Source organism: Chenopodium album, chromosome 9 (genome assembly GCF_948465745.1).
Source record: "Chenopodium album chromosome 9, dcCheAlbu1.1, whole genome shotgun sequence".
NCBI classification, from domain to species: domain Eukaryota; kingdom Viridiplantae; phylum Streptophyta; class Magnoliopsida; order Caryophyllales; family Amaranthaceae; genus Chenopodium; species Chenopodium album.
The window spans coordinates 31,710,461-31,719,403 of NC_137842.1; positions in this window are offsets into that span (position 1 = coordinate 31,710,461).

The following is an 8,943-nucleotide window of genomic DNA, read 5'->3' on the forward strand; positions in this document are numbered from 1 at the left end:
GGTTCGCCTAGCCGCATGATACTATGTTCGAAAAAAACAGAGTACGTAGTACTAAAACAGAGCACAAATTCAAATTGAGCATATACGGCATTTTTCAAGCATTCAAACAATTTCTTGCAATACTATGGTAATTATTGTGACATATTGGACAAGAATTGCTAGCAAAAACATCAAGAACAAGCCACATTGTCTTCCCGACCTTAAGAGGTCCAACAATGGTGATTCGTTCGTTTCTTCACCAAATTAAGTCAAACAAGTCTCAAATTACTCCCTAGGAAATATATAAACATAATCAAGCAATTTCATGGCATAAAATTTGACAAACAAAGAGAATTAAGCAATTCAAGTTTCGAATTTTCAAGAAATCTGTGAACAAACATGTGCAAAATTCATTAAAACCGGAGTGAGTTTGGAAAAAACTTACATAGATCGGGAAATTGGATGAAATAATCTTTGATTTGCAACAAATTTGAGCAAATTCGGTTGAGAAACGAGCAAGAACGGATGAATTGAAGTTCCGGGCGATTTCTCGAGCAAAAATGAGTAGCAGCAGCGAAAATGAAGTAGAAAGAGGTATATATGGAAATCCCGACTCTAGCGCCAAGCGACAGGCGTTGGCGCCAGACAATAATGCTCAGTGCCTGGCGCTAGAGCCATATATGCGGCGCCAGCAATATTTCAGCGGTGACAGACTGTTCAGCCACTCAGTACGGTTATTTCGACCTAATACAGCAATATTTGGGGTTCCTTGGTACGCCAGTTAGCCCCACTGAGCAATTTGACATGATTTGGTAATCGGCTTGATTACAATTACATAAAGTGATCGACCAGATGAATGATCGTCTCACTTAGCTTAAAGCGCCTAAGCATTGGCTCATTGGAAGGCACCGACATACTGGTTCATAATTCTAAGGCATCGACATACTGGTTTATACAGTAGAAAGCACTGACATACTGGTTCATGAACAATAAAAGGCACCGACATACAGGTTCAAAAGCAGCAAAAGCGCCGACGTACAGGCATAGCGAAAGCAAAGTTCAAGCGAGCTTTTAAAGATCGACAAGCGTGGGTCTTCGGTAATTTTCCTCAGAATATTATAGCAAAAAATGAGGATAGCTTCAACCGAGGATATCTTTGGCAGCGTTCCCTAGCTTGCGGAGAGTTGTCACAAACAACTAGAGGTGATTTCAAGCAAAGTTGTCTTCGATGGTGTTCCCTGGCTTGCGGAAGATGGTCACAAAGTGCTAGAAGGTCGTTTCAAGCGAAGCAATCTTCGATGGGGCTCTCTAGCTTGCAGAATTCTATCATGGCGGAATTGGAGGCAGTTACAAGCGTAGCAGTCTTCAGGCGGCATTCTCTAGCTTGCAGGAGGTCGTCAAAAATACAGAAATACAGCAATATAGCAACAAATAGGAGACGTGTGCTCGACGGTGCAAGATATGCGTTTCTTAATTCTTTTATCTGTTTGACTAAATTTAGTTTTGCAGGTATCGCTATGGGGTTTTTGGGATTCCAGATGGGGAATACTCCCTAAAACTTTCCTTACCCTGGGACCCCTCAACCAGGGTTAACTCATTAGACGGCACTTCCAAAGTATCGTTTCCTCGAAGCCGTCTGGTGGTCGTCTGTTTGGTCCCAGCCATCGTGTCCTGCACAGACACATAGATGGTCGGTTGGGGAGTATAATATTGCTCCATACACCCAGAGCCGACACTCCCAGTCCTAGACTTAGCCGTCCCAGGTGACCAGCTGACTACTGACCTAAGCCGTGCCGTGTGTGTTGGTGATGAGTCCATTTATCAAATGAATTAAATAAAATGAAATGAGTTGAGAGGGGTAGAGGCGGTACCTTACGTTTGTCTCTAAAAGGGGGGCAAACGGCGAGGTCCGATTGAGTTGTTGCAAAAGAAGATCCTGCTTGCTTGAGGCACAGGCGGTTGTGTAGACACCCATTTGTGTCTCCCCAAAACCAAACCCAGTGATGATTACCTTTCACGTCGAATCATAATCGAATGAAGTGAAAGTGAGGAAAGTCTAGTGTTGCGGATAGTTTTAATTTCTTTTCTTTTCTATTTTTGAAAACCTATTTTAAGAAAACAGCCAATACAGTTTGTTTTGGTCCATAGTATGGGTCCAATAATGGTGTAGTTGGATGGGTCTTGAAAAGAGCTTTCCAACGATATATTATAAGCCCAATTCCGATGAATAATGAGGAAGTTATGGCCAAATTACTAAACTAGGCCCAGTTTGAGCCTTATATGCGACCCAATGATCTAGAGGAGGGCCTAATATTAATTTATCATTCCTAATGCAATTAGGATTGGTTTTAGTCTTCTAGATTCTTCCAGAAGGTTCTTTTCATTCCTAATTCAATTAGCATAGATAAATTGACATTTGTTGACTTTTTAGAGTTTTAATCAAAATAAGGAAAATACGATTTTGCCCTTCTGTAAGGTTAAATTTTATCTAAATTTAGAAAATGCGTGAAAAAATTAATTAGCGCCTGAAGACAGACATTAGCGCCTGGCGCTAATGGTCAGCGCCTGGCGCTAACTTCTTTTTTCTCGTCGACACTCTAATTTGTTTTTCTATCCGTTTAGCTGATCTTCTCTATAAATAGCCTCCTAAAACCTCCGTTTTTCATCAACAACTCTCTAATTCTCTTCTCTCTCGAAGCTAAAGCTCTCTTTTTCTCTCTTTTCTAAACTAGCCTTCTCTCAAACAAAATTCCGCATTCACAAGACCAAGAAACACCTAGCATTGTTCGAAGTTGCCTTCGCCCTAGACGTGAAAAGTTTTAATTTCTGAGGGTTTGGTCCCAAATCTCTATTTCAATTATTTAATTTAATTGTTTGATTTTATATTTTCCTTGAAGTTACTAACGCGTGTATTTTGTTATTAGAAAGAGATACGAGGCATCCAAGTAAGTGCTTTAATGGTTTTTATTAATATTATGATGTAGAAATCATGCTTAGGTTGTAATTATGATTCCTAGCATCATGTTAGGGTGTTTTGATCTTCCTAGTATCATGTTTAGGGTAACATCTAAAAAATCCTAATATCAAGTATGATTAAAAGTATGATGCCTTTTATTTTCTTTCCTAATAGCATCATGCTAGGGCTAAAGTTTTGATTTTTATTGTTCAGTGACATGCTAGGGTTTGTTATTAATCTTGTTAGTATCATGCCTAGGATCTTGCTATTATGCTTTAACGTGATGATTATGATTATTGTTTTGACTATTATTATGTTGCTTGATTATATATTATTGTTATTGCTTGATCACGCCTTTTATGCATGTTTAAAAGGAATCGGTACTTGTAATCACACTTAATAAGATAATTAATAATCTTGTTTAGGGTTAATATGATTATAATTCAAGTGATCGCCAATAATAGATTTGCTTGTGCATTAATATTCAACCAACATAGATTAAGCAGGTTTAGGGTTAATCCTATTGATTGCATATTAGTCAGAAAGCGCACATGAATATGATCAGAATAAAGTAGAGGCCTATTAGTAGGGCAGGTTCAATCTTTTTTAGGTTTGATTTGTACCTTCATCCCCGAACTACCAGTCATGGTTCCAGACCTATTGGAGTTAACGATCTCCTAGATCATTAAGGGGTGTAACCTTCACCCTGTGAACGGTTTACAAGTTCCTAAAACTTGTTGGCGACTCTTTTGGTCTATCTTCTTTCCCTTTGGACGCCACCGTACTTTAGTGTATGATCACAGTGGGGTTCAAGCTAGGGATAATGCTTGAAATATTTCCTACAGGTTGATAACCGGCTGACGCAGGCGGAAGAAATTCAAGGTTTGTGTTCACACATAGACGGAAGGCAGACTCTCTCTCTCTCTAGAAACTCTTTATCTCTCTACAATGTTTTGGAAACGTCAAAAACTAGAGGGGTAAAGTTAGTATTTATAGTAGGGTTAATTTGAGGGTAATTTTGTAATTTTCCCGGAATGTGAAAAGTTAAAATTCTCACTAAAAAAAACCTATTAAATTGCCACCTATGGAAGAGTGACATGTGTCACAAATGCCACGTGGCGCGCCACATCACATCTGTGAGGGGCAAATGTTTTGGGTAATTTTACCCATGCCATGTGGCCCAATCAGGCCTTGACACGTGTCACACTTTTGTTGGTCCGAATTGGGCCAATCTCCTTTTGACACGTATCTCTCCTAGAACTTGGGAATAAAAGGCGGCCTTCATCGGCCCAAATCCCGATAAAGTCGCAATGCAGCGCAGCCCATAATAACTAGGTCAGAATGATCTAATTAAGGGCATATTTACCAAAGACCCTATAAATAGGGAGTCCCCCAATTTTGGGACATCTACATTTATTACAGCATACCCTACATTCTCTTATATCAGAGAATCACCTGATCTCGGAATCCGAGAAAATATTACCTCTTTTTCCGCACTTTCTCCCATTAATCTTTAAGTACTAACTTGACCGTCGGAGGCGGAGCTCCAACCACCTGGAGTCTCCGTTGTTTTGCAAGATCAGGCCGCGCACAACCAGTCTCTGAGCTGTAACTCTCCCGAGGGACAAAAACACCCAAACCATGACCAATGTTTGATCAATGGCCGTATTGTAGGTTCAGGCTGCCCTCTGAATGCCAGATGATGAAAGTAGATAAGTTGAAGAATCAAGACACATCCACTGATTCCTGATCTTGATTCCTTGTTTTTATTGTTCTTGAAGCTCCCCACTGCTTTGCACAGGTTATTCATCACATAATCACACCAATCTAGGTTATGTATCTGTTTCACATTGTCTGCATAGTTGATTATCTTGTAATCAATCACTCTATTTGCAACAGGGGCCAAGAATGTGTTGCAAACATACATCACAAAGATTCTTTTAAAATCCTCCCCTCCTTTCTTCAAAGTCTTTAATTTGTTCTCCAAATTATTCACAATTATCTCATTATCTTCTGGAATTCCTAGCTTCTTCTTCCATTCTTTTTGAATCAACAAGTTTGATAAAGGTTGCTTCCTTAACTGAAAACTGACCTTGTTCTTAGTTATATGTGGAAGCAAGAATACATCTTCAACATCATAAGAACTAACTGAAAATTCCTTCAGCATGTTGTAGGGAATATTTCAAGCATTACCCCTAGCTTGAACCCCACTGTGATCATACACTTAAGCATGGTGGCGTCCAAAGGGAAAGAAGATAGAGCAAAAGAGTCGCCAACAAGTTTTAGAAACTTGTAAACCGTTCACGAGGTGAAGGTTACACCCCTTAACGATTCAGGAGATCGTCAACTCCGATAGGTCTGGAACCATGACTGGTAGTTCGGGGATGAAGGTACAAATCCAACCTAAAAGAGATTGAACCTGCCCTAATAATAGGCCTCTACTTTATTCTGATCGTATTCATGTGCGCTTTCTGACTAACATGCAATCATTAGGATTACCCTAAACCTGTTTATCTATGTTGGTTGAATATTAATGCACAAACAAAACTATTATTGGCGATCACTTGAATTATAATCATATTAACCCTAAACAAGATTATTAATTATCTTATTAAGCGTGATTACGAGTACCAATTCCCTTTAAACATGCATAAAAGGTGTGATCAAGCAATAATAATCATCAAGCAACATAATCATAATAAATAATCATAAAAATAATTATAATAATAATTATAATCAATAATCATATTAAAGCATATTAGCAAGATCCTAGGCATGATACTAACAAGATTAATAACAAACCCTAGCATGTCACTAAGAATCAAAGATCAAATATTTAGCCCTAACATGATACTAACATGAATATTAGGAAAGAAAATAGGAAGCATCATACTTTTAATCATACTTGATATTAGGAATTTTTAGTTATTACCCTAAACATGATACTAGGAAGATCAAAACACCCTAACATGACATTGGGAATCAAAATAACAACCTATAAATGATTTCTATATCATAATATCAATAAAATCATTAAAGCACGTACTTGGATGCCTCGTACCTCTTTCTAATAACAAAATACACGCGTTAGAAACTTCAAGGAAAATAATAATTAAAACAATTAAATTAAATAATTGAAATAGAGATTTGGGGCCAAACCCTCAAAAATTAAAACCTTTCACGTCTAGGGTGAGGGCAACTTCGAATTTGGCTAGGTGTTTCTTGGTCTTGTGAATGCGGAATTTTGTATGTAAAAAGGTTGGTTTAGAGTAAGAGAGAGAGAGAATAAGCTTTAGCTTAGAGAGAAAAGAGAATTAGAGAGTTGTTGATGAAAAACGGAGATTTTAGGAGGCTATTTATAGAGAAAATTAGCCAAACGGATAGAAAAACAAATCAGAGTTTCGACGAGGATAAAAGAAGTTAGCGCCATGCGCTAAACATTAGCGTCAGGCGCTAAGGCTAGCGCCAAGCGCCAAGCATTAGCGTCAGGCGCTAATGTCTGTCGTCGGGCGCTAATTATTATTTTCACGTGTTTTCTTAATTAGATGAAATTTAGCCGTACAGAAGGGCAAAGTCGTAGTTTTCTTAAAAACATTCTTTTATTCTGATTAAAACTCTAAAAAGTCAACCAAAGTCAATTTATCAATGCTAATTGAATTAGGAATGAAAAGAACCTTCTAGAATAATCTAGAAGACTAAAATCAATTCTAATTGCATTAGGAATGATAAATCCATATTAGGCCCTCCTCTAGATCATTGGGCCGCATATAAGTATCAAACCGGGCCCAGTTTAGTAATTTGGCCATAACTTCCTCATTATTCATCAGAATTGGGCTTATAATATATCGTTGGAAAGCTCTTTTCAAACCCCGTCCAACTACACCATTATTGGACCCATACTATGGACCAAACCAAACTGGATTGGCTGTTTTCTTAAAATAGGTTTTCAAAAACAAAGAGAAGAGAAAGAAATTAAAACTATCCGCAACACTAGACCTTCCACACTTTCACTTCATTCGATTATGATTCGACACGAAAGGTACTCATCACCGGGTTTGGTTTTGGGGAGACACAAATGGGTGTCTACAGAAGCCCCCACTTTGACAGCGTTTGGAGAAACGCAAGTTTCAAAAACAAAAGTCAAAGTATCGATAGGGACGGAGAATGATTCAGAACGTTCTGCGATCCTAAATCATTCTTGTAACGCCGATACCTGCAAACTAGCATTAGTTAAAACAGATAAGAGAGTTAACGCATATCTTGCACCGTCGAGCACACATCTCTGAAGGTAACTGACTTATTGCTGCATTGTTGTATTTGTGATAACCTTCCGCAAGCCAGGGAATGCCATCCTGCTGTTTGTTTTGACGATCTTCTGCAAGCTAGAGAATACCACCTAAAGACTGCTACGCTTGTTACGGCCACCAATTCCGTCGTGATAGACTTCTGCAAGCTAGAGAACCCCATCGAAGATTGCTTCGCTTGAAACGACCTTCTAGCGCTTTGTGACCATCTTTCGCAAGCCAGGGAACACGATCGAAGACAACTTCGCTTGAAATCTCCTCCAGTTGTTTGTGACAACTCTCCGCAATCTAGGGAACGCTGCCGAAGATATCTTCGCCTGAAGCTATCCTCATTTGTTGCGATAACATTCCAAGGAAAATTACCGAAGACCCACGCTTGTCGATCTTTAAAATCTCGCTTGAACTTTGCTTCCGCTATGCCAGTATGTCGGTGCTTTTGCTGCTTTTGAACCTGTACGTCGGTGCCTCTGCTGAATTATAAACCAGTATGTCGGTGCCTTTTGCTTTGTGAACCATTATGTCGGTGCTTTGCGATGAGCCAATGCTTAGGCGCTTTAAGCTAAGAGAGACGATCATTCATCAAGTCGATCACTTTATGCAATCGTAATCAAGCCGATTACTAAATCATGTCGAATTGCTTAGAGGGGCTAACTGGCAAACCAAGGAACCCAAAATATTGTAAGAGGTCGAAATAACCGCACTGAGTGGCTGAATAGTCTGTCACCGCTGAAATATTGCTGGCGCCACATATATGGCTCTAGCGCCAGGCGCTAAGCCGTATCATCTGGCGCTAAGCCGTATCATCTGGCGCTAAGCCGTATCATCTGGCGCCAAGGCTTGTCGCTTGGCGCTAGACTCGGGATTTCCATATATACCCCTTTTTTCTTCATTTTCGCTGCTGCTTTTTATTTTGCTCGAGAAATCGCCGCGGAACTTTAATTCATTCGTTCTTGCTCGTTTCTCAACCAAATTCGCTTAAATTTGTTGTAAATCAAAGCTTATTGCATCCATTTTCCCGATCTATGTAAGTTTTCTCCAAACTCACTCCGGTTTTAATGAATTTTGCACACGTTTGTTCACGGATTTCTTGAAAATTCAAAACTTGAATTGCTTAATTCACTTTATTTGTCAAATTTTATGCCATGAAATTGCTTGATTATGTTCATATATTTTCTTGGGAGTAATTTGGGACCTGTTTGACTCAATTTGGTGAAGAAACAGACAAATCACCATTGTTGGACCTCTTAAGGTCGGGAATACAATGTGGCTCGTTCTTGATGTTTTTGCTAGCAATTCTAGTCCAATTTGTCACAATAATTACCATAGTATTGCAAGAAACTGTTTGAATGCTTGAAAAATGCCGTATATGCTCAATTTGAATTTGTGCTCTGTTTTAGTACTACGTACTCTGTTTTTTTGCGAACATAGTATCATGCGGCTAGGCAAACTTTAGATACTATAGAACCTTAATTTATGATGATTTTGTACAATGTAGCATGGCTAGACAACGAGGCTCGGGTTCGCGGTCCCGAGACATACGACGGGAGCATGAGCCCGTAGAGGACGACGCCGACCCGTCCACTTCTCTTGGTCCCCTCCCTGAGTGGGATGAGTGGACTCTGTACTTCTCCCCCGTCCACCACATTTTTGAGAGGGTGCGACGTGGGATTACAGTTGGTAGGACGTGCTACCACGGTTCAGGCT